General features: G+C 39.7%; 1 long non-coding RNA gene and 1 pseudogene across 1 annotated transcript in view; both read left to right on the top strand.

Annotated features, from left to right (window-relative positions):
* The window catches only part of LOC128929792 (uncharacterized), a 201955-nt gene extending 181276 nt beyond the window's left edge, over positions 1-20679 (top strand). Inside the window, exon 3 of the long non-coding RNA XR_013527748.1 lies at positions 20543-20679. This is a non-coding gene — a long non-coding RNA (uncharacterized LOC128929792). The remainder of the gene's footprint in view (positions 1-20542) is intronic.
* A 1570-nt stretch (positions 20680-22249) lies between these two features.
* LOC144579620 (protein SET-like) lies at positions 22250-23164 on the top strand (annotated as a pseudogene).
* The last annotated feature ends 3585 nt before the right edge of the window (positions 23165-26749 follow it).

Raw genomic sequence — 26749 nt, 5'->3', positions numbered from 1 at the left:
ATATTTCTTGGCATAGATCTGATATTGTTACATGTCTTTCCACCATATTCTTTACTTTTATTACTGCTTGGAAACCACCACAAATGTTTTCCCCAACTTTTTTACTTGACAAACCACGACTTTTTCTTTAAGGCACAACTAAAATATCACATCTATTCAGTGTACCCATGGCCCTTGGGTCTACCTTGTAGGAGCGCTGTCCCCACAGTGGGCTGAGATTGAGGGAACAGAATTAGTTTAAGGTAGGCTGAGCCAGTATGAGTGGATAGAAAACTAACATGGTTGAAAGAGCAATCTGAGGTTGGGATAGGAGAGAGAACTCACAACCAAGTAAAATGGCAAAAAATGGAGTAAGTTTTAAGATCATTCGCTGAGGATAAATTGTTTATATCTGAGGTTGTGAATCAGTGTTGAAATGTCATTTATATACGTGGTGTATAGTGTAGAGCCAATCTGAGACAGTGAAGTCCACCCCTGCTGATCGGCGTCATTGCTTTACATGTTGATTTCTGCCTTTCATCTTCGTTGTCACGTCTAGATCCAGAGTCCTTGTTTTCCTGTATTCTCACAGTCTCTTCCATATGCAAGGCATGTAGTAGGTGTTCAGTGAGTGTGGCTGATTCATTGCCTACGGATCTGCAGCTTCTCTGAGAGGCCAGTGTAGGCTTCTGACTTGTCCCTTAGGCATTGTTTTTACCTTTGACAGTTGTTACGACTAGCTCACAAGGACTCTATGTCTTTGGGAATGTTGGACAATGCCATTTTATAGACTGTCAAATACGCTTTATCATCAAAGACAGTGGAATCAAACTCACCTCTTTATATACCTCGTCTTAGCCCTATGTACATAATAAGCCAATTCCAGGAAGGTATGGGACAGAAACTAAATGCAACTTTGGTTCCTGCTTCAACATTTTAATGGGATAAAACCAGGTTCACTTGAAGATCAAAGGGATTTCTGAGAGGGTAAATCTGTGAAAGGGGTATGTTAGGGGTAAGACAAGAAAAGCTGAAAACAAAAAGAACCAGTTCGATAGCTTTTCCCTGGTGGGGAAAAAGAGAATAAGTTACGGACTACAAAAAGTGTATGATCTTGTACTGCCTCCACAATCCATCCTGTCTTCCTCCCATGAATCTTCTTTAATTTACCACCCATTTTCTAAAGGCCAAAGACAGGAAAATTCCAACTTCAGTGGAATGAAATTGTTCTTGATTTTCTATACCTTGCTACTCAAAGTGTGTTCCTAAGGCCAACAGCATCAGCATCGCATAGGAGCTTTTTTGAGACGCCAAATCTTATGGCCTACCCCAGACCTACTAAATGAGAATCTGTATTTTAACAAGATCCCTGGGCAATTTACATGCACTCATGATAATATGAATCTCTGACCTAGGGTAAGCAACACACGGAGGTTCATCCTTCAAAAGAATTCACACTAAGACATTTTAAAATCACTCCAGAGAATAACTGCCCATTCACTCTTGTTTCTACAGTTCTGGCTGGAACCTTTTTTCATCATGCTCCTCCCAACGGAGCTTTCACAGTCTTTGCACAGTTCCTACAGTCACTGAGATGATCAGCTACCTATTGGTGTTTCCATTCCTCATTTACAATATGAGCTCTGTAGACAATCCTGGTCAGCAAGAATGGCCAGCTGACTCACTGACCAGTCTCTAAGTTCTCATTACGTGCCACCTTGTATGCTCTACTTTTGGTGGCAGATATTAGGCTTCTCTCAAGTTGCAGATGAAAAAGGAATATTTGGATTTTCTATGGTGACATTATTAACATTTTCTCCTATTTATTTTTATTTGGAGATTAAAAAAAAATAAGGGTATAACTTTTAGTCTGACCTACTCTGATCAGTACCTGAATAATAAATGAGTCTTTTAAGGGAGAGCTCTCTACACTGCTGCATTCTTCTCTGTGACCTGAGGAGGATGACTTCTAGGGGCTGTATTAGCTAGGTTGGGTGCCTTTGGCCTTCTCGGTAGATTTGGCCAGTGGAAGGCATGAGGATACTAGAAGATGAGAAGAAAAAGAAGTCTGGGTGTTTTCCTGCCTTTCACGTCCCTAGAGATCTGCTCCTTGCCATTAGGCCTATGGGTGATAATAGCTTCCTGCTGATATTAACTCCTAAGTGTTTTATCATCTATTATAGGTAAGCTTGATCCTGCTCCTATCTTTTAACACAGTGTCTTTATTAAAGGCTCTGTAATTCCCTCTCTGAGTCCCATCTGTGACCTGCCACAACCCTGACTGATTTAGCCACATTGTTTTCTTTGCTCTCAGCTTAGTCTTGAATATGTACAATGTGGCACACTTGCAGGTTCCTGTCACTTTTAACTAGGTCATCCTTCACTTTACACCCCTCTAAGTGTTTGGCAAGTGAGCTCTCTTGGCACTCTAAGGCAGTGCTTCCCTCACTTTAATGACTTGCATGCACATCACCTGAGCCATTTGTTACAACGCAGATCCTGACTCAGAGGTCACGAGTGGGGCCTGAACTCCTTGGCTTCTAATAAATTCTTGGGTATGGAAGATACGTGGGCCCACAGACCACACTTTGAGGCTCCAATTCCAACACGGAAGACGAAGAGTTATGAAGGGGAGCAGTGGTTTTCCAAGCTCATTGAAGACAAAGAGTTATGAAGGGGAGCAGTGGTTTTCCAAGCTCATTGAAGACAAAGAGTTATGAAGGGTAGCAGTGGTTTTCCAAGCTCATTGAAGACAAAGAGTTATGAAGGGGAGCAGTGGTTTTCCAAGCTCATTGAAGACGAAGAGTTATGAAGGGGAGCAGTGGTTTTCCAAGCTCATTGAAGACGAAGAGTTATGAAGGGTAGCAGTGGTTTTCCAAGCTCATTGAAGACAAAGAGTTATGAAGGGGAGCAGTGGTTTTCCAAGCTCATTGAAGACGAAGAGTTATGAAGGGGAGCAGTGGTTTTCCAAGCTCATTGAAGACGAAGAGTTATGAAGGAGAGCAGTGGTTTTCCAAGCTCACTTAGTTCTTAACCAGCAGCCTCAGTCCCACCTGACCACAGCCCTGCTACAAATGCAGATCCGAGGTCCCGAACGCAGACCTACATAATCAGAAGCCTATGTTTCAGCAAGCCCTCCCACTGATTCTGATTCACAGCTAAGCTTGAGAATCACTGGAATAGAAGACAGTGCACTTATAATAGCTATTTTTGAGTTAAAGTTATTTGAGCGACTTCACATAAAACAATGCATGCATTCCTCAGAATAAGTCCACTCAATATAGAGAAGCAATATAATGCAGGAAATTGACATTAGCCACATTGACAAAATTTTAAATGTCTGCTATTGTCATATACCGGAAAAGAAAGTTACCAATAAATGTGTTTTGAAGATTGCACATTTCCTCAAGATTCAGTTCGTTTTAATCATACTTACAACACTCAAATGTGTGGTAGGTACTGCAAGAGATACAAATCTCAAGTCAGTCTTCCTCTTATGGAATTTACAGTCTCATGGGGAGAAAAAGCAAGCATGGCTGGGACTACTGCAAGCCTCCTCTCTAGGATTCACATTATGAAATCAGCACATAAGGAATGATTGGAAGTCTGTAAAAAGGCAACATGGAATAAAAAGGCAGGACAGAATGCTTCCTGGACTTGAGGCAAGCTGGACAAGAATCGGGTGATTCCTGTGGAAAGGAGAGCCACAGAGATAAACACTATTGAATTCTGCTGTCTGGTTTAGCCCTACTGTGAAGCTGCTTTTGACTAGAGTCCCTTCTGTAGCAAGCTTTTGAATCACATTAGTCAGATTACATGCCTACCAAGAAAATGTCTGGCTTTTGCTACTACATTTGTTATATATCCACTAGTATGACCGGTTTACTAGACAGTTGATCTCATTCTAAATTAACATAATTTCATTCTCAGCTCATCTTCATACTTTTGTGCATTTAGGAATTCCAAGCCAGATGTAATTAACTTCAAACACTGACAAGATAGAATTTCTGAATAGTGAGGCTAGCATGAGACGTTGGACCAAAGCAGTTTCTCTACTATAATTTATACAGTTCCTTTATGGATAACCAACTAATCTCTAGTGGGAATATCCATCTCAATATACATCCTGTTTCAACCTTTGAAAACCACACAAATAATTGTGTAACAAGGCCATGGCAGTTGCACAAAAGTGACCTGCCTAAGGTAAATATTCAAAGGAAGAGTCCAACAGATCCGGATGCAAGAGCAGAAACTGTAAAACTCTAAGAAGAAAACATAACACGAAATCTTTGTGACCTCGTATTTGGCAACGGATTCTTTTATGTGGCATGAAAAGCGCATGACAAAAGAAAAAATAGATAAATTAGACTTCATCAAAATTAAAAACTTATGTGCTTCAAAAGACGCTATCACAAAAATAAAAAGACAATTCACAGGATAGAAGAAAATACTTGCAAATCATACATCTAAGAAAGGGACTTATATCCAGAATATATAAAGAACGGTTAGAATTCAATAATAAAATAAGAAACAACTTGATTTAGAAACCCGCAAGTGATCTGAATAGACATGTCTCCAGGAAAGATATACAAATAGCAATTAAGTGCATAAAAAATGCTCACATCATTAGTCATTAGGAAAATGCAAATAAAAAACCTCAATGAGATAACACTTCACAGTCACTAGCATGTCTATAATCAAACTGACAGACGATAACAGTTGTTGGTGAAGATTTAGAGAAATTGAAACTGGCCTACCCTGCTGTTAGGATTGTGAAATGCTGCAGATACTTTGGAAAACAATCTGGCAATTCTTCAAAAGATTAAACAGAATTACCATATGGCTCAGCAATTTCATTCCAAGACAATTGAAAACATATGTTCACACAAAAATACACAAATGTTCATAGCAGCATTATTCATGATAGCCAAAAGATGTAACAATCCAAATGTCTATCAACTAATTAATAGACAAAACGTGGCATAGTCATACAATGGAATGCTACTCAGACATGAAAAACAGTGAAATAGTAATACATGCCATAACATGTATGAGCCTTTAAATATACTAAGGGAAAAAATGCCAATCACAAAAGACCACATAGTATATGATTTTATTTGCATAAAGTGTCCAGAATAGGACAATTTAGAGATACTGGAAGTAGATTAGTGCTTGCTTAAGACTGTCAGGGAGAGGGGATGGAGATACTAGGGGGTAATACCTAAAGGTTAAGGGGTTTCTTTTTGAGATGATTAAAATATGCTCTAAAACTGATTGTGGTGATGTTCTCTTGACTCTGTGACTATAGTAAAGATTATTAAATTGTACATTTTCAATGGGTAAATTTTATGATATGTAATATATATCTCAATAAAGCTGTGGTTTTTTTATTTTTAAAAGAATCAAAAAGAAATGACAGAGAGAAAGCAAGTCCCCGGTATTGTTTAAACCCCTGGACCATGCCTTGCCTAAAGTCATTTCTGCCTCAACACTCTCAGTATCTGAACCAGACAGATATCTCCATTGTTTAAATGTTTGAGTTGAGATTTTGATTACTTGGAACATGGATCCATAACCAGCATATGCTGTGGCAATGACTTATCAAGAACAATTGAGTTAAGAAAGCAGGTTGAGGGCAGGGAAATGAAATAAAGGCTATTATAATAACCGAGAGAATGACAGGCAGTGAGAAGGAGTTGACAGTGTGGATATTGAACCTAGAAGATTGGAAAAGGGAAAATTGAAAATATCTGAAGAGATAAGTCTTAGGAATTGGAGATCTTCTGCTGAACTCAGCCCTGGCTGGTAAGTACAGTGTTTCATTCACCACTGCTGCATTACACAGGTTAGCTGCTGTAATAATTCCAAAGCACCATTTGCTTTCAACTATCATTTATTTCTTGCTCACATGATATGCAGACGGTGAGTCAGCTGCAGCTTTGCTTCAGGCTGCAGCTCCCTTGCCTGTGGCCTCTCATTTCAGAAGCCAGGCCAAAGGGACAAGCCTTCCCTGGGAATACTAATCTTGGGCAACAGGCAGGGGCCAGAGCATTGGCTAAACTTGCAGTGCTTTTTGAAAGCCTTTTTTCACTCATGGAATATATCACAGCTCATATTTCTTTGCCCAAAATATGTGTCACATGGCCAACCAACCCCAAAGTCAATGAAAGAAAAGTATTACTCTCCACACAGAAGACACAAATCATAGAGCAATGAGCAGGGACACAGAACCTTCTCCAGGAAGAACTGTTAACAATAACTCATTTTCCCAAAACTGCTTTTCCAGACCTATCATTCTATCTGGCATATTGTAGATAGCAAACACTCATTTATCATTTGAACAAATTAGGATATAAATTAACACCTATATGCATTGATAAATGGAGAAAGAACCTTTAGTGGAGATGGGAAAGAGAGAGGAAAAGATGCATTTACGTTAATTTTCAAGAGCTAAGAAAGGTAAGGACAGAGATTATTCAACTACTAATTAAAAGGTTGGAGAAAGAGAATGACAGTGAAAGTTAAGAGTGAGAGAGACAGACGGGAGAGAGATGCTGTGACGTAGGTGAGATCACCAGGGAAGACTGTGTAGTGAGAGGAGAAACGGTTAGATCTGGTTCTGGAGCTAGAAATAGAGGCCACAAGAGCTCAGTCAGATGTGGCCAGAGGTGAGAACGATGCAATGTCAAGGGTGTTGAAAAGCAAAGGTGGGTAATAGTGTCCAAGATATTTTAATAACCATTAAATGATGCCTCCTTTCTAATTCCAAATAGAGTTCTGTCACCTTTTTTTTCCTACGGAGGTCCATTTCACAAAGGAAAATAAGTTAATTGAAGGCTTCATGTTAGCAAAAACCTAATTAAATTTAGTGAAGGGTAAAGAAGAGATTCTTGAGAGAGAAAAAAAAGATTCAAATCACCTGATTTAAAAATTAAGCCCAAGCAGCAAACACAAATTAGTACATATAGCAAACATGTAACAATAGGCTTCAGTTCCATATTTTAGCCACTTAAGAGAGAAATACCAAAGGGAATGAATGGAATAATAAAGGGAGGAGGAGGAAATGGAAAAAAAGGAGGCAAACACAAAACCAAACTAAAAACAAGGAAGCAGTCTCAGCCTAGTGGTTCTCAATGCTGGCTAAACGTTAGAATCGCCTGGCGGGATTTTTAAAAATACTGATACTTGGGCTCAATCCTGAGAGATCCTTAACAAATAGGCCTAGAATAAGACCTGATATTGGTATTTTTAAAGAAAACTCTCAGGTGGTCTTAGAGGTATAGAGGAGAAATGGGGTGACATGTGGAGTCGGGTAAATTACTTCTGTCCACTTGGACTATAGGCTCTAAGAAATCTCCAGGATGAAAATTAGCTATCCCAGAAGGTACAGTCAGCTGCTTTTTACTCCTAAGAGAGTGACAGTGATGAAATAAATAGGAACTTAGGAGTTAAATAAATTCCTGAAGACCTGGCTGTAATTCTAACTGTAAGGCCTTAATGTCTTCTGGCATCTAAATCTCAGCATATCTGGGTCTGTTTCCATACCTGCAAAATGGAAACATTTATGCAAGATGATTTCTACGGCCCTTATCACAGCTGTGGTTTGAAGAGTCTTAGAAGGGAAGAGCGTGGGACCGCCAGTCAAAATCAGCTCTCTCCTGGCCTGTACTGAATGATCCATTGCACTTGAATGTACACTTAGCACATATTTTAAGGAAAAGCAAAAGGTTGGTTGTGTGAAGACACAAAGTCAGAAAAGCGTGAAAGAATAAGCTCTTTTAATTTCAGCATACAAGAAAGTTTTGTGTTGGGTTTTTTAAAAAACAGATATTGCGAAGTGGCACTGTGTTTTTATGCTTTGGGCCTTAATTGTCAATAAAATGGCACTGCTTTTCCCATTACCTGCAAAGGAGCTGAAGTACCTTGAGGGTCAGAAAAACTTCAGCCAAGCAAGATAGAAAGGCTTATGTGGAAAATGGATGAGAACTATGTGCCTATTGGAAAGAAAAGAGGGTTGTGAGAGAGATTCAGATTCTAAACTATATCTTCAATTTTAGCTTCAGATAGGGAGGGAGAGGCAAGAAGGGAAACATGAAGGCAGAATCTAGGGCAAGGACTGCACCCCCCTACCAGCCCCGGCCCCATTACAACACTGCTTTGTACAGATGGCAATTGCCCGTTGGTCCTAGCTTTGCAGCTTCTAGGTCACTTTTGTGCCAAAGAGAAAAGCTAATAGCTTGTCTGCACCAGAGGCTGGAGGTGGCGCTGACTATTGAAACTGGTCAGAAGACTGATACATACTTGAAATGAATAAGAGCTAGCTATACATTATGACAATGCTTATATTAATGGATTTGACTTATCTCCAACTTATTTTTCAAAAAGATCAAATTTATAGTAGCACCCTATTTCAAGAAATAAGTGTAAATGAAAGAAGATCTAGTTAAAATATCACATTCTCTTCCTCTTGCAAGCAGAATTAGTTGTTCCTTATCTGTGCTCCTCAGTTATTACAATAGCTGCCTTTCATCAGATGTCAGACACATCAGCAGGCTAAGTGTTTAATGTACAGCTAATGCTCACAAAGTCCAAAGAGGTAAGAATTATTATTTCTCCATCGTTCAGATACAAAAACTCAGCCTGAAAGAGGTCAATTCACATTACCAAGACTGCTCGGCTACTAAGTGGCAGAAACAAAATATAAACACAATGATGAACTCTGGAATTTCAACTACTCCTAAGTAACTGCCTCTGCTAAGCCTGTCTTCTTTAAAATAGTTGAAATTTCTGATTATAAAAGTCATGCATGACCATTGTCAGTAATTCACTTAAATCAAGGAAAAGTTTAAATTTTATTTGCGCTTTTCTCACAACACTGAATTCTTCATGAATACAAACCTTAACTGAAAATACTACTCATAGTGATTTACGTCAACAGCACCCCCCTGGACCTTCGGGTTTCTTTTTCTCTGCTGTTATAAATAACGCTAGGACGAACCTCTTACACAGAAACCTTTGTTCCCACTTCTGATCATTTCCTTAAGATGCATATCAAGTGGCCTGCTAAATCTCCCTTCTCTGGGAACCACCTGCTCCTCCCACAGGTGCTTCCTATATTTATATTCAAGCTGTGGAATCCTGCCTTTCTAACCATACCTAGTGGGTGCAGTGTTGTATGCCAGACCCAAACTAGTCTATTTAGTTTTGGAATTTGGCATTTTAACCTGACAGACATAGAGACTGAGTGTTATTTCTAGCCAAGTCACATACTGGCAGCATTCCAGAGGAAGGATGATCCTGCTGGTTCCTGCCCTGCCCAGAGCTTGGATTTTCACCATTCCCGGCATAGCCCCATTCACCAGTGTCTTTTCAATAAATACCCTTGTTTGGTCACACCATGTCTGGTTGGTTTCAGAAACATTGAAAGAGAATTAGTGAAAAAGAAAATGTTTCTTAAAGAGGTATTCCTTGGTTAAAATAAATTTTAAAATAAAATTCATGCATATTACCAAGTTGCACTCCAAAAATTTCTATAGTTTTTATTTCCATCAGAAAACATATGAGAGGATTCTATTATTGTTAATATTTTTGCCAAATATAAAGTCAGATAGTACCATCTCATTCTTTACATTTGAATTTCATTAATTACCAATAATGTTTAATATTTTATATGCTTGTTAATTATATTTTGTCAGCCTCTGTGCCTATTCTTTTTCCATTTGCCTACTTTGGTCTAAGGCTTTCTCTTATTGATCTATATACATCTTTGTATATCGAGAATGTTAACCTTGATTACGATACTTCTCACATTTTGTATATTTGTATCTAATATACAAAACTGTATAATTATGTATCTGTCACTCCTCTCCCACCACTGCCTTCCCTATATTTGAAGCTTCTGCCAGACTGAACTGTACACAATTCTTGTATTAGGATGAACTAGTGTATGCTGTGTTACCAAATAGTCCAATATCTCAGATGCTTCACACACACACAAAAGGAATGTTTTTCCTAAGCTTCTTAGGGGTGGAAGGATCCTGCTTGTTTAAATGTGTAGTGACCCAGGTCGTTGGAAGCTCCATCTTGACTCAGGTTTCCATAAGCACTGTGACAGGTCAGGCAATTTGGTGATGTGTGTGCTCATTCTGCCCAGAAATAATGTACATCCTTTCTGTTCATATTTCATTGATCAAAACGAGCCATGTTGTCATAACAAATGTCAAGTGAGAAGCGATGTATAATCCTACCACATGCCTGGCAGGAAGGGAGAGTCAAAAATATACATGAAAGGCCAATGGCTACCACATCCCTGTTCCATCTCACCATTTCTCATGGCTTCACACTGCTGGAAGGCCCTCCTTCTAGTTCTCCATGTTCAAATTCCACCAACGCTTCAGAGGTCATGTCTTTTCTGAAGTTGTTTCTGATTTCCTCCAGATGGAATTTATCTCATCATCCTCTGAGACACCCTAAAATCTTAACTGAGAGTAATTTCTTTCCATCTTGATCTACAGTCACCTATGTACATTTTTCTCTCTTTCAGCATAATACTGGAATTTTGCTCAAGTAAAAAAAATGTAGTTCATAACTTAAAGACATTCATTTTAGCATAATACCAAGATTGACTTGAAACTGAATTGTGTGGATAAATTTTTAAACATGCTAAAAAAACCTTTTGTTTTAGGTTCAGGGGTACACATGCAGTTTTGTTATATAGGTAAACTGAATGTCATGAGGGTTTGGTATACATGTTATTTCATCAGCCAGATAATAAGCACATACCTGATACGTACTTTTCTTCAATCCTCCCCTTCCTTCCATCCTTCAGCCTTAAGTAGGTGTCTCCTGTTCCCTTCTTTGAATGCATATGTGCTCAATGTTTAGCTCCAACTTTATAAGCGAAAACATGTGGTATTGGCTTTCTGTTCCTGTGTTAGTTCCCTTAGGATTAAGACCTCCAGTTCCATCTCTGTTGGTGCAAAGGACATGACCCCATTCTTCTTTCTGACTGCTTAGTGTCCATGCAGTATGCACCACCGCTTCTTCATTCAGTCTACTGTCAACAGGCATCTAGTTGGATTCCGTGTCTTTGCTATTGTGAATAGTGCTGCAGAGGACATACATGTGCATGTGTCTTTATGGTAGAACATTCTGTTCCTTTGGATATATAGCCAAGAGTGGGATTTCTGGGTTGAATGGAAATTCTGTTTTGAGTTCTTTGAGAAATCACCAAACTGCTTTTCATATCGGCTGAACTAATTTACATTCCAACCCACAGTGTATAAATGTTCCCTGTTCTCTGCAACCTCGCCAGGAACTGTTATTTTTTGACTTTTTAATCATAGTCGTTCTGACTGCTCTGAGACGGTATCTCATTACACTTTTGGTTTGCATTTCTCCTGACGATTAGTGATGTCGCACATTTTTTTCATATGCTCGTTGGCCATGTGTGTGTCTTCTTTTGAAGAGTGTCTATTCATGTCCTTTGCCCACTTTTTTATGGGTTTGTTTTTTTGCTTCTTAATTTAAGCGCCTTATAGATTCCGGATATTTTGCCTTTGTCAGATGCATAAATTGCAAACATTTTCTCCTACACTGTGGGTTGTACATTTGCTCTGTTGATCATTTCTTTTGCTGTGCAGAAGCTGTTAGGTCCCATTCATCAGTTTTTGTTTTCATTGTTTTTGCTTTTGGCATCTTTGTCATGAAGTTTTTACCAGGCCCTATGTCCAGAATTATGTTTCCTAGATTATCCTCCAGGGCCTTTATAGTTTCGGGTTTTACATTTATGTCTTTAATCCATCTTGTGTTGATTTTGGTATATGGTGTTAAGAAGTTTCAATCTGCTGCATATGGCTACCTAGTTATACCAGCACCATTTATTAAATAGGAAATCCTTTCCCCACTGCTTGTTTTTGTTCTCCTGTGTCAAAGATCAGATTCTCATCAGTATGTGGAATTATGTCTGGGCTCTCTCTTCTGTTACATTGGTCTGTGTGACTGTTTTTGTACTAGTACCATGCTCTTTTGTGACTGCAGCCTTGTAGTATAGTTTGAAGTAGGATAATGTGATGCCTCCAGCTCTGTTCTTTTTACTTAGGATTGCTTTGGTTAGTGGGGCTCTTCTTTTGTTTCCATATGAATCTTAAAATAGTTTTTTTTTAATTCCATGAAGAATGGCATTGTAGTTTGATGGGAATAGCACGGAAGCTATAAATTGCCTAGGGCAGCATTGCCGTTTTAGCAATGCTGATTCTTCCTGTCTGTGAGCATGGAACTGTTTTCTATTTGTTTGGGTCATCTCTGATTTATTTGAAGGGTGTTTTGCCATTCTTGTTCTACAGATCTTTCATCTTTCTGATTGATTAGCTGTATTCCTAGACATTTTACTCCTCTTGTGGCTATTGTGAATGGGATTGCATTCTTGATTTGCATTCAGCTTGGATGTTGCTGGTGTATAGGAGTGCTACTGAGTTTTGTACATTGATTTTGTTTTCTGACACTTTGCTAAGTTTATCAGATCAGGGAGCTTTGGGGCAGAGACCATGGGGTTTTCTGGTATAGAATCATATCATCTCCACACGGGGATAGTTTGACTTCCTCTCTTATTTGGATACCTTTTATTTCTTCATCTTGCCTGATTGCTCTGGACAGGAATTCCAGTACTATGTTGACTATGGGTGTTGAGAGAGGTGAGAGAGGGTATCCTTGTCTTGTTCTTGTTTTCAAAGGGCATGCTTCCAGCTCTTGCCCATTTAGTTTGATGTTAGCTGTGGGTTTTTCACAGATGGCTCTTATTATTTTGAAGTATGTTCCTTCAATGAGTATGTTGAGAGTTTTTAATATAAAGAGATGCTGAATTTTATCAAAAGCCTTTCCTGCGTCTATTGACATGATCATATAATTGTCGTTTTTAGTTCTGTTTATGTGATGAATCATATGAACTGATTTGCATATATTGAACCAACCTTGCATCCCAAGGATAAAGCCTACTTGATGATGGTAGATCAGCTTTTTGGTGTGCTTCCAGATTTGGTTTCCTAGTAATCTGTTGAGAATTTTCACATCTACAAACATTCTAAATTTAAAATTATCAGGTGCCTTGACTTTACCAACAATTCTCAATTCAGTGATTGGTTGTTGCTTGATAAAACTACAAATTCTTTCTCTTCAGGTACATGTGCCAGTGACCAAACCACTAGCACTTCTCAGAAAGGACGCTTGCATTATATATAACGTGTCACCAGTGTGGTCTTGAGCTGGGCATGGTTTGAAATTGTTGCTAGTCTTACTTTTGAATATAAATCACTGTTGGTTTACCTTCATCTTTTTCCATTTATATCGGTATTCATTTACTTAACCCTGTATAGGTTTTTATATTATTTAATCCTTTATATTGTACTTTTGAACTCTTATTTTGGACAAGAAATTTATATATATACATATATAGAAACATATGTACACACACATACATATATACATACATAGGTATAAAAGAGGTATACTGTATATAATACATATTTATGTATATATCTGTATATATACACAGACATGTATATATGTAATATATACAATTATGTATAAAATGTACATATATATACATACACATAATTTGCACACATATATGTAGAAACTTTGCATTTATTGTTTCTTCAAATCATCCTATAGCAGCAGATTTTCATAATTGACTTAAATGTCAGCTCCTTAACTTCCTTCCCCTGATCGCCCTGGCCAGAGTAGCGTCTGACTGTCCTCAACCTTCCGCCCTCCATTCTATTCCTTGTTCTTTATAGATCTTATTATTGCTTGGAATTCTGTTATTAGTGTGCTCATTTTCTTTGATTTTCATCATTATTCTTGCCACACTCAAAGTCAGTATCTTCCCACTAAACTGCACTCTATAGAGGACAGGGATTTTGTTTTCTGACTCTACAGCCAAGCAGCAAACATTGCCTGGTACAGAGTATGCAGTAAAACGAATATATTTCAGATCAGTGGGTGAAAAAAAGAGATTCTTTCTGGAATGACTCGGTGGACTTTGCTGCCATTCACTTGTAAATAAAATGCAAAGCAGGAGTAATTTTAGAGCAGTCATAAGTTCATCTTTGAATATGTCGAGTTTGAGGTTCCTCTGTGATATTCAGATAAAGTTGTCAAATAGAAATTTGGTCATACAGATCTAAAACATAGGTCAAGGGCATAGAGGTGAAGGTCATTTGCTTATATGTGATAGCTGAAATTATGGAAATAGCTGTCTCCTGGGTAGGTACGGCATAAGAACAGAAAAGGACAAACTGCTTTCCCAGATCTTCCTCTCTGAAGTCTGTTCTTCCCAACAACCTTAATAGGCAGGAGTCCCAGAAACCTTCAACTCTTGATGATGCAAATGGCCCTGCCACTTTAATACCATTGGCCTCCCTATCAGCAAAGTCAGCTCAGGAGAACTGGCCCTGCATAGTCTATTTATCCTGATCTGTTAAATGCGTGTTCGTCCCTGATGCTACAGATGTAGAATCAATATATCCCACTGGACCTTACAGAAGCAGAGAGCAGACCCCACTTCCTTACCCGAACACTTGCTCTTAGCCCTTCTGGCAAAATTCCCAGGAAGAAAAGGACAGGAATGTGAAAAGAGTGTTTTATCGGAGATACGCAGCAGCAGCCAGCTGTCTCCCTAATGATTATTTGTATTCATACAGAGATCTGTTCCACAAAGAAATCTGAGCTCGGAAGGAACTCCTCTCTAGTAATACACACCACAGGCCCACAGAGTGTTTTTATAAGTTACTGTATCTCTGCCCTGGGGCTGTTAGAAACCCAACATGCAGTTCAAAGTCTAAGAATAAATAAAAGTTGAATCTCATTCTATAGTTAAGGACGCTTGAGTCATAGCAACCTGCCTAGTAACTCCCGAAGATTAATTCTGACACCAAAAATCACACTTCTGCTTCCTAATTCTTATTCCAGAGCTCTTCGTATGTCCAGCAGTAGTTTAAACTCTCCTAAAACCTTCTAAAGGTTTCATCAGCCTCCTCTCATTAGCCAATCCCCTTCAAGCATTATCCAAAAAGCTGAAACAAAGTCAAGGCTGATTTTATCCAAGACTCTACTATCTATAAGCTTCTCTGCAGCTCTTGTAACTTAGCCACTGACCGCTGTATGCTAAGATCAGACATCATCATCTACATGATGCTTAAATGTCCTTCTACGATGTGCTCATGAAGCAGTCATCGATTTTTGTTTGCATTGTAATTGCTTGTTTCTGCTTGGACATGTAGATATGGGAAATTCACTACCTCCTAGGCTAGTGCATTTAATCTTTAGGTAGATTATTAGGCAATTCTCCTAGATGCTGGGCTGCAAACTATCACACTGTATTTTTTTCTTATCAGCTTTAGTCCTGCACTCTGGAGCCACCAAGAATAACTCTGAAACTGCTCTTCCAAAATGAACACTGCAGATTTAGTGAGAGAATTATCCACCCCTGTCTTTTCCTTATATGACTTAAATCCCCTCCCTTCCTTCGCATGTCCACGTGCATTCCCTGTTTGCCAGCTTCTGTCATTCAATCTGGGGCTGGTAAGCAGTCTACTCCTCCTCAAGCATGCTCTGTCCAGCGCACAGCAGAGGTTCTGTTAGTGTTGTCCTGAACTTCATTAGCCTTTCTGGCAGTCAAAACTGCTGATTGAAACTGAGCTTGCAACTCACTCTAACAGGATGTTGAAGTGTTTGACACCCTGCTGTTAAATGATGCCTCCTTTACGCAGTTCTTGGGCAGCTAATATCCTGATCCTGGCCAAGTGTAGGGCTTTGCACTTACCTCTGCGAGATTTCATCTCAATGGATTTGACTCATATTTTCAGTTTGCCATTCGATGTTCTCACCCAAGTAATTAATAAAAATTACAAACCGGACAGTGTCAAAGATAAAAAAAACTCTGTGGCAAAGAAACTAGATTAACACTGATGTATTAATTAATCATTCTGGTCTAATACAATCAGTTACTAATTACCCACCCACATCCTTGCTGGCCCACAACACTGCGTCTAGTCTTGCAGGTAACACAGAAGACCTTTCCAGATACCTGGCTGAAACCCAGACTCACTCCATTCATAACCGTCTGCAACATTCAGTGGAGAAACGTTATCAACTTAGGCTCTGTTTAACATCTTAAAATGACATTAAAAACATAGTTTTTCCATGTCAAAATGCTCCACAGTAACTTGGCCTTTTGGCTGAGATCCAGGCGGCAATGAATGCTCCACGCTTGTAAACACGTACCTAGGGGCTACATCAGGTTTCTGTTCAGAACTCATGGTGCACCATTCTCCTGTCTGCCTCTGGGTTCTGGGTACATTTCACCTTTAAGTCAGCCTCAGATACTTGAGAGCTAATAGACATTCCTCAGTTCTCTTTGAAACATTACTTACTGAGTGGAAGAAAAGATAGCCTGGAGTTTTAACACTTTTCAAGAGGTTGGAGGGTGACGGATCAAATAGCTGTAGCTGGTGCTCTGAAAGCAGTCTTGCCACCTCACATCACAGGCATCGCTCCTGACTGCCCTCCCCATGTTCTCTGGAATACTGGAAAAGAGGCATATTATTCTACAGGTCATCAGGAAATTTCCCAATTGCCCTCCAATGTAGATTACATAACCTTTAACTTCCTGGTTAAAGAAGTCAAGAGACCTATCCGTTGCCTCTACAAAAAGCTCACTGACAATCCCAGGGCTCCTTCCTTTAAATTATCATCTTTAAACATGTACTAAAGCATTTCACTAAGAAATGTTGTTCCAGTCAGGATTTCTCGGAGGCAGCGGAGATCACTTTTATAATAATATTAGAGTTTCAAGGATCCCTTAAATTTCTTGATTCCTTCTCTTCATTTTATAGAAGAGAAAATTCACAGAGATGTTGAATGAACTATCTGAGGTCACAAAGCTAACTAAACACAGAGTCAGAGTAAGAATTCAGCTTGTTTGACTTAGTATCTAATGTCCTTCCTACTCTTAAAAAGAGGAGCAGTGGAAAACAGCAAGGAAGAGGGAGTATTCCCTGACCCCACAAGAAATGTCCAAAACTGCCACTGCTTAGACACCATTTCCATGCCTGAGAAACAAAACATAGGACGGCATCTCTGACACTCTCATTCTACAGGATCAGAGACCAACCTCTTTCTCTTCTGGAACCGACTGGGGATAAGGAACATGTGTACCCCTGCCCCATCGTTCCTGGTTCACTGGTGCCTAGACATCAACAATCTGTCAGCTCAGCATGGGCCCTTGTATGGCACTGGGTAAGAAAGGAACAGTTTCTTCTCAACACGGCCCTTTCCCTCTTTCTTCCTCTGTGCCATGAGCAAAGCTCCCCCAAGTTTATAGCTTGGCTCCAGTGTGTTAGCAGCTTATACGTCTTTCCTTTGTACTCTCACGTGAAGGGAACCCCAAACCTTGACAGTCTGTTTTATTTTTTTCAAAACAACGCAGCACCACAAAGAGCCTTTTATTCTCTCTCTCTCTTTCTCTCTCGCACGCGTGTGCTTTTTTTTTTTTTTTGAATCTGTAAAATTTGCCTTAATTATTTAACTATCAGATAACTCACAGGCTACAGCAATAGATGAGAGCAGAAAAAAGAGCCATTTGGTAATTCAACCAGATAAAAGGAGGAGAGGGCCCTCCTGCCTGACTCCAAGAAATACCAGGCAAAAAACCCTTGTGCCCCTAAGCTCTCAAAGCAAGAGGTCCTCAAATTTTGTTTATAGTCAATCCAAAGGCACTAACTTAAAATTCGGACAGACAAGGCCAACATGGTCTTTTTGAGTAGTGATTCTCAGAACAGAACAATGGTCAAGATTAAGGTCATCTTGGGTGTTTTTAAAATCAAGCCTTATCTGCAGAAGTGGATCCCAGTCTGTGGATTTAGTCACCCAACTTGAATGTTATGTAGTCTGCTTAGAATCATCTTCTAGGGATAATGGACTATAATATTTCTGATTTTACTTATTTACGATCTTACATCTGTCACTATATAAGCATCTGTAAGAACAAGGGGATCATAATGACTTTTAGGTAAAACATTCTGGTATGGAGAAAACAAAAAGGAACTTTTCATATGTGCGGAGGGTGTTTTCTAGGAGGAACTTTGGAAGGAGCTATTTCCAGAGTCAGCTTCTCTCTATAAAGACAGACCAATCATATTTATTTCTGCAGAATAAGACTGGAACCATTGTTGAATGCTGAAAACAATGACAGTATACCTTGCATTTATTAACCTTCAAATATTACAGATTTTATCCAATATAAAATCTGGAGGGGGAGGGGAATTAGTCTGTTATTTCAAGGGCACTGATGTGTTCATCGAGAGAGGGACACTCTTGCACCATGCTGAACTTCATCTCAGGTACTGTCAAATGCTGCAGCTGATGGCATCTCAGGGCCTGGGGCAGAAAGAGTGTGGTGGACACAGCCTTGCTTTTGAGCAAACTTATTTTCTCTTATTTTCAGGCATACAGCTAGACTACATTTTCCATCTTGCCTTGCAATTAAATGTGGCTGTTGATGCTTTCTGGACAGTGGAATGTGAATGATGTGATTCATGTGTAGTCGTCTGAGACCTGATACAGAAAATCAGTCCACCAGTGGACCAGAGGCCCGGGCAACGATGGAGTCACAAGAAAAGAGGAAACGGGGTTTCTGAGTGCCCGTGTCGACAGGAGCCCTACCATACCCTTGCTGCCAATTACACTTTACATGAAGAAATGAACTTTTAATGTGCAACCGCAGATATTTTGGGGTTATCAGTTCCAGTAGTTAATTTTCTCTATCAAATACAGGAATCAAGACAAAAAATAGAATGCTTAGTGAAAGCCCAAGATGTGTGCTATTGTTTCAGTAGTCAGATCTCAGACAGTGTGGAAATAAAAAGAGCAAGCTGCAGTTAGAGAGTCTTGCTATTCTGTCTCTAGCCAAATATTTCATGTAAGTGTCATCTGCAATAAGTGAAGGAAAGGAGCACATGCCTTTGAGCCTAAAGCTATAAGGAAAGTGGTTGGAAAGAAGTAGAGTAAAAGTGGGATGTTGCTTACTCTTTATTTATTATTATTTTTTTTTGAGACGGAGTTTTGCTCTTGTTACCCAGGCTGGAGTGCAATGGCGTGATCTCGGCTCACCGCAACCTCCGCCTCCTGGGTTCAGGCAATTCTCCTGCCTCAGCCTCCTGAGTAGCTGGGATTATAGGCATGCGCCACCGTGCCCAGCTAATTTTTTGTATTTTTAGTAGAGACGGGGTTTTATTATGTTGACCAGGATGGTCTCGATCTCTTGACCTGGTGATCCACCCGCCTCGGCCTCCCAAAGTGCTGGGATTACAGGCTTGAGCCACCGCGCCCGGCCAAGAAATAAGTGTTTTTCATGCATAGATTAAAAACAATAAAGAAAGTCTAAAAATAAAAAGTCTTACAAGTTTGGAAATCCAGCTGCTTCTAAAAATCCAAATTGTAAGAGAAAAGACTGGAAAAGGTCCTGAACTGCAAAGGCCCATTAAAACTCTTGCTAAACACACCAGAGTGTTGTTGCAGCGAAGAGCAGAATGAGGAGACCACCTTGGCATTCAAACCTATTGTTTCAGTGAGCCTCCAGTTAGCTGCCAGGAAATTGAGAGAGGGATGCATAGAGATGAAAAAGAAAATGAAATCAGGCTTGAGAATTATGTCTAGGAGACAATTTGGGCATCATTGTTCTTGCATGGTACTGATTGGAAAAGGCAAATAGATCAGAAGCCTGTTCAGTCTTTCAGGAAGTTATATTGCTGAACTAACAATTTTGCTCTAACAAGGCTTCTGTTTGTTTACAGCTAAAAGCAATTCTCAGGCCCCCAAACTTGTATGAGCAGGAAGCAGGTTGTGAAAGCTATAGAGTCCCCAAGGAGATTGTACTCCCTGTGCCCCCTTCAGACACGTGCCTTGTGCCATGGAGGAAATTAGAGAAGATAAAACTCCCAGTGGGTAGAGCAGGAGTCACAGAGAATGAGAGAGAGGGGAGTTTCTTCATGAACACAGATACTGGGGCTGACCAAGTACGTGGCCAGGAGGATTTCAGAAGTAGAACTATGACTGCTCTGTGTCTCTTATTCTGCCCTTTCCCATATTCCTTGAGCATTTTTGGGGGAGGAGGGTGAAGTAGAGGAGTAAAGAGTGGGAAACTGATAAGTTATTATTTCACTTCAAAAGTCAGCAGCGGCTCCGCATCCAAGCCTGATAAGGACATACATTTCCAACTGGCTAACACTTAAGAGTCATCTGCCTTCAGAAGGAGGAGGTTGGGTCCTATACATGGGAGAAAGAGGGAAGGTAATATTTAGTGACCAGGAGGATAGACTGTGGCATGAATTCTCAAGTCATACAAGCGATTTCCTTCCTGTGCATTGAGCTAAACTATTGTTTCATTTTCCTTTGTAGGTAGCCAATTTCTGGCGATTAGGCATATGGGCAGAAGTATGTCCATCTACAAGACTGATCCATAAGTAGTCCAAATGTACCACACTCATTCTTTTCCCTCATTTTCCAGCTGCAGGCCGGGAAATCAGTAAAGGACTCCAGGATGGGACTGGCAAGAAGGAAGAATCCTCAGTGCCTAAATGTGGAAGCTCCATCCCCACCCATCCACCAACACTGATTGGACTTAATGTGAGCACAGTGAGATACTGTGCAAAGCCACTGAAATCTGGGACTTATTTCTTCTGCAGCAAACCTTCCCTTACTAATATAGGTGGGCAGGATGCCAACCACTGACACTTAGATCATCTGTAATTGAAGAAGAACCCTGACAGCTCATTAGCTCCCAGAGATATCGATTTCTGAAATAATTATGTATTATTCATTTTCTTCCTGTGTATCAAACCCTGAATCACAGGACATGAAGTATCCTATCATGAAATAAAGGCCTGATTTTAAACCTAGAATCTTCTACAAATCAGCTGCTTGTTTTTGGGGTAGGCCATTTAAGGACTAACTAGTTACTTTATAGGGTTGTTATGGGAGGAAATGAGGAGAGGTGAAAGTGCTTATTGCAATTCCTGGCGTATAGTAGGTATTCAATAAAAGCTGGTCTCCTTTCTTTTTTTTAATAATAGAAGTTATGGTTTTTGAGCTCTTACTGTGTACTAGGTATGCTAAGTGTGCATGTGTATACACACACACACACTCTTAATTAATCTCACAACCTTCTGATGTTGGCACAACTATTATGTAAATTCTACTGATGCTGGATGTAAGGCACAGGGAGATTCTGGTTGTCCAAAGGCACAGCATCAATCACATCATCAGTAAATGAAGTGAAGTACAGGATCTGTCTCCAGAGCCCACCTTCCCACCACCTGTCCTGCAATGTTCCCTCAGTCATTTGGCCTAGATAGAAGGAGAGGGAGCATTCCTCCCCAGTGTTGTAATGCACAAAGGTCTTACACCATGGAAGATGCAATCTAGATATGTGTCTTCTACATGGATTCCTCTGATCCACTAGGCTTTTACCTTATTCTTTTTCTGTTTTCTCCCCTTAACACATTATCTACACAGATCCTCATTGGCAGGACTACATAGAAAAGGCAAGTGTGGTTGTTTGGTCGGTGGACTGAAGAAAGTGAAACAAGCAATTCACTGAGGTCTTTGTTTTCTCCTCTGTGACACTTGCTGAAGTGCCCACCTGTCCCCTCAGGAAACACATACTTAGGGACAGCAGTAATGATTCGCATGCCTTCTTTTGGGTGACCTGCGAACAGTGATTCAGGAATCAAAGTGTAAATCATTTACCCAAAATTAAGCATTGAAACTTAAAGTTCCTATAACTGGTCACCCTTTGGCAAATCTCACAGTGGAGTGCACAATCTGGAGTGTGGCGTACCCACAGCAGGAGAGGATGCATCCTCAAGGTGAAAGTTTGAGCATTCAGAGACAGACTGTAGCTGATCAATGGCATAGAGCCTACAGGTCTAGCTGGTAGGTTTCCATGTGTCAGCCTGTTTAGGAGAAGTGCATCCCTTCCTGTCTTGCTGTTTTTATTCTATCAGTAGTGGAGGTCTTATTGTGGTAACATTGCCAACATCAGGAGAAGGCTTATTAAGTCTTAATCTTTGCGTATTTTACTTTCTATTTTGGTTTTCTTATCCTTTGCTAATCCAAAATCTTCTTTCAGCTAAACATTTTTTCTTAGTATAAAAATCAGTAGAAGTGTTCTGCCTGCTTCCGGATGGGCAAGAAGACTTGTGCTCCGGTTCTCGGACTTCCCCAGCAGCATGGCCCCCAAACGCCAGTCTCCACTCCCGCCTCAAAAGAAGCAGCTCAGGGACTGGAGGAGACATTGGCCTCTGCAGGCTTGCCAAAGAAGGGAGAAAAAGAACAGCAAGAAGCAATTGAACACATTGATGAAGTACAGAATGAAATAGACAGACTTAATGAACAAGCCAGTGAGGAGATTTTGAAAGTAGAACAGAAATATAACAAACTCCGCCAACCATTTTTTCAGAAGAGGTCAGAATTGATTGCCAAAATCCCCAATTTTGGGGTAAGAACATTTGTCAACCATCCACAAGTGTCTGCACTGCTTGGGGAGGAGGACGAAGAGGCGCACTGCATTGTTTGACCAGAGTTGAAGTGACAGAATTTGAAGATATTAAATCAGGTTACAGAATAGATTTTATTTTGATGAAAATCCTTACTTTGAAAATAAAGTTCTCTCCAAAGAATTTCATCTGAATGAGAGTGGTGATCCATCTTCAAAGTCCACCAAAATCAAATGGAAATCTGGAAAGGATTTGACGAAACGTTCAAGTCAAATGTAGAATAAAGCCAGCAGGAAGAGGCAGCATGAGGAACCAGAGAGCTTCTTTACCTGGTTTACTGACCAGTCTGATGCAGGTGCTGATGAATTAGGAGAGGTCATCAAAGATGATATTTGGCCAAACCCATTACAATACTATTTGGTTCCTGACACGGATGATGAAGAAGGAGGAGGAGAAGAAGATGATGATGATGATGAAGAGGAGGAAGGAGAGGAGGACGAAGGAGAAGATGACTAATAGAACACTGATGGATTCCAACCTTCCTTTTTTAAATTTTCTCCAGTCCCTGGGAGCAAGTTGCAGTCTTTTTGTTTTTTCCCTTCCCTCTTGTGCTCAGTCACCCTGTTTTTGAGGTCTCTTTTCTCTACACCATGGTTCTCAACTTATTTTGGGGGGAAATATCTTGAGCAGGATACAATGGGAAAAGAGTCTCTACCCCTTTCTGTTTGAAATTCATTTTTATCCCTTCCTGTCTTAACAAAAACTGTATGGAATCAATACCACTGAGCTCTGTGGGAAAAAAGAAAAACCTGCTCCCTTCACTCTGCTGGAAGCTGGAGGGTGCTAGGCCCCTGTGTATTAGTGCATAGAATTCTAGCTTTTTTCTTCCTTTCTCTGTATATTGGGCTCAGAGAGTACACTGTGTCTCTATGTGAATATGGACAGTTACCATTTACCAACACGGATCTGTCTACTTTCTCTTGTTTAAAAAAAAGAAAAAAAAAACTTAAAAAAATGGGGTTATAGGAGGTCAGCAAAGGGTGGGTTTGAGATGTTTGGGTGGGTTAAGGGGGCATTTTGACAACATAGCTTCTCCTTTGGCATGTTTAATTGTGATGTTTGACAGACATCCTTGCAGTTTAAGATGACACTTTTAAAACAAATTCTCTCATAATGAGGACTTGGGCACTGCCACTCAATGGGAGAATCAGCAGAACCTGTAGGATCTTATTTGGAATTGACATTCTCTATTGTAATTTTGTTCCTGTTTAAGTTTTCTTTTTGTTTCACTGGAAAGGAAGATGATGCTCAGTTTCAAAGTGTACAAGTTGCTTTGTTACAATAAAACTAAATGTGTAAAAAAAAATCAGTAGAAGCAAAGGCAAAGCTTAGTGGATGTAATACATGCAGTTAACTTGCTTGTTCAAACTTCCCTCCGCTCTCTTTTGAATTACAGAAAACTTCCCTCACTCACTCTCTCTCTCTCTCATGTTTTGCATCCATCCTTCCCCTAGAATGATTTTCAATTTATAAGTATTCCTGTTAAGTTTTTCAAATAATGTAAAGTATTCTTCAGCCTTTGCCTTAAGAAAGTTCTTATGCAAGTTTCTTAAAAGTGCTTGTAACACTTGGTGATTTTTGAATTTGTTTGTACATTTTGTAGATGAGTACTTAATTCGCAGTGTTTACCAGTGCCCCCTAAAAGTGAATCAAAGACCAGACAGTGTGTTCTGTTAACTCCTGAAGAGGTACATGTTAGTCTTTTGAAAGAAATGCATCCTATGATTTTTTAAAGGAGAGTGGGAGAAAAACCTTAACTGCACAAAGGAGAGGTCACCTTGTTTATAAATAGAATCAGCATCAGTTTCTCAATTATTATTAGCACAGGAAGGTACTTTGTTAAATACTGTGTGTTTTCTGGGAAAGCCATTCAAGACCTAGGCCATAGTTTATTCTTCCCGCTGTTAAGATGATATCAGAGTGATAACCAGTGGGACAACCTTTAAAAGAAAAGTCTTAAGAGTTAGCGAAATAATGTATATTTGAGAGAAGACACTAAATCCGAACTTAGCCAACACAAGTATGCAGCAGCCCTATCACTACTCTTGGGGATTTCTAACTTATAGTTCCCATAAAATGGGCAATTAATGCTAACTTACAAAAACACTATTTACAAATTTAGAAAAAGAGAGGAGACTTAATGTTTTACAATGAGAGATAGCCATCCCGCAGGCTAAGAAGAGCAGCTTCAGGCAAAGACCAGAGACAGGCACTTTGAAGGAGGAGAGGCTGGGATAAGAGCTGTATGCTGAATGGATTAGCAGAACATACATATTAAACATGTTACAGGAGGAGCTATGGATATTCGTGAAGATGGTCCTGACACGTGCATGTTGAGCAAACATACATATAACACAGGTCTCACGTTTATTTTGAAATGGAGACTGAGCCTTCAAATGTTCATAATTAGGCCCTAGGTGTCAAAAAGTCTTTTCAGAACACAAAGGCTCATACATTTGCAGCTTCCATAATCCAGCTAGGACCAGTCCGTGGTCAGTGGTCTTCTTATCAGGAGAAAGGTACTGAAATCAGTCTCTCGTCCAATCAAAGCTGTAGTTATGGCTGGTGGAAAGAGGGTCAGGTAGTCAGGGTCTGTGAGCTGGATGAGTTGTAATTGGTTTAACATTGTTTATCCAAAGCCAGTATTTGTTTAGCTGCTAGAGAAAAGGAAAGACCTGTGGCAGTTAGAGCAGAGTTTATCCTTTAAGTGTAAAATGACTTAACCCTTTCCTGGCATGACCTTTGGTCTTATTTATAATCCAGTATCTTACGGCCACAAAGAGTCTGTTCTGTCAGTCTTGTGATCTCCATTTTACATTAACGCTGGTCAGTTGTTGTGTCTATAAAAGGGAGAGGAGGATAACAAGGTGTGTCTGACCCCCCGTCCCGTCATGGCGGGGAGCTCAGTCTTAAGATTGTTCCTGGGACCCTCTTGACCACAAGGAGGTCCATTCAGTTAGGAAGGGGGATGGGCTTAGGATATTATATTTAGTTTACATGTGTCATTCCAAATTATATTACCTATCCCTTCTGTAGCCCCTAGGAATTTGGGAAATACGGTCATTTTCTCCCTGTCTTTTCAGCTAAATGGAACAGGGCCTCATAGAAGCCCACAGAGGCTCTCTTTTGAGTGTGGCCCACTATGGACCACAGGAAATAATTATCCACTGCTTACCCTCATAGGCTCTTGGAGCGTAAGCTGATCCTAAAGATCCTGTCTCTTGATTTTTCATGTGACAGTCGTGTCCTTCAACGTCAGGGGATATGTATCAAAATCTTCTAGTCCTTGTCTTGAATTCTGCCCCCTTTTCAAGGTAAAGGAGAAAGAGATGCATCTTTCCCTCCTCCTCTTGGTAGAGTCAAGACTCACAGAATAACATTTACGAAAGAAATCCTATCCACAGTCCTACTCTACCTACCTTCGACAACCTGAAACTTCACACACTCAATGTGAAGGAGGGGGTCCGAAGCTGTAAAACTTGTGTTGCTGACGTTACCTTTGAAACTTTGCCACTTAGTCCCAGAGCCTCACTCTGAAATGTCATACACAGTATATCTTAGTACTTAATGTACTCACTATTGAAAATTTGGAACTCACAAGATCACACAACAACAACAGCAACAACAAAAACGTCACTCGTCATCTCACTTCCCATACAAATGTAACCACTGTCTGCACATGGAGGAATATTTGTTGTCTTTTTCCTTTGCCCAGGAATACATTTAAAGATACGTACTTTTATAAAATGGGGTTATGCTATACATACTGATTGCAAACTGTTTTTCTTCCTTTTAATATATTTTTGAACAACTTTCTAAGTTGACAAATGTGTTACTACATATTTTTTAAAGGCTGTTTCAGATACCATCTTTGGACACATAACTGTTGATTTAACAAATTATTTATTGTTAAGATACTTAGATTCTTTTTCAATGATTTTACCACATAGAAATCACTCTTCTGAGCATCTTTGTGGATGCATTTTTGCATTTGTAGTAAAATATAAAATCAATCAATAAAAAAGTATATTTATATAATAGTTTATGCAAATATAAAAAATAATATAAATAAAGAATAAATAACAAAATTACATATGTAGTCAATAGTAAAAATACAAAGTAAAATATATGTCCTACCATTCAGGAGTAACATGTTA

This window comes from Callithrix jacchus, chromosome 15 (assembly GCF_049354715.1).
Source record: "Callithrix jacchus isolate 240 chromosome 15, calJac240_pri, whole genome shotgun sequence".
Classification (NCBI taxonomy): domain Eukaryota; kingdom Metazoa; phylum Chordata; class Mammalia; order Primates; family Cebidae; genus Callithrix; species Callithrix jacchus.
This window is presented reverse-complemented; position numbering and strand designations above follow the sequence as displayed.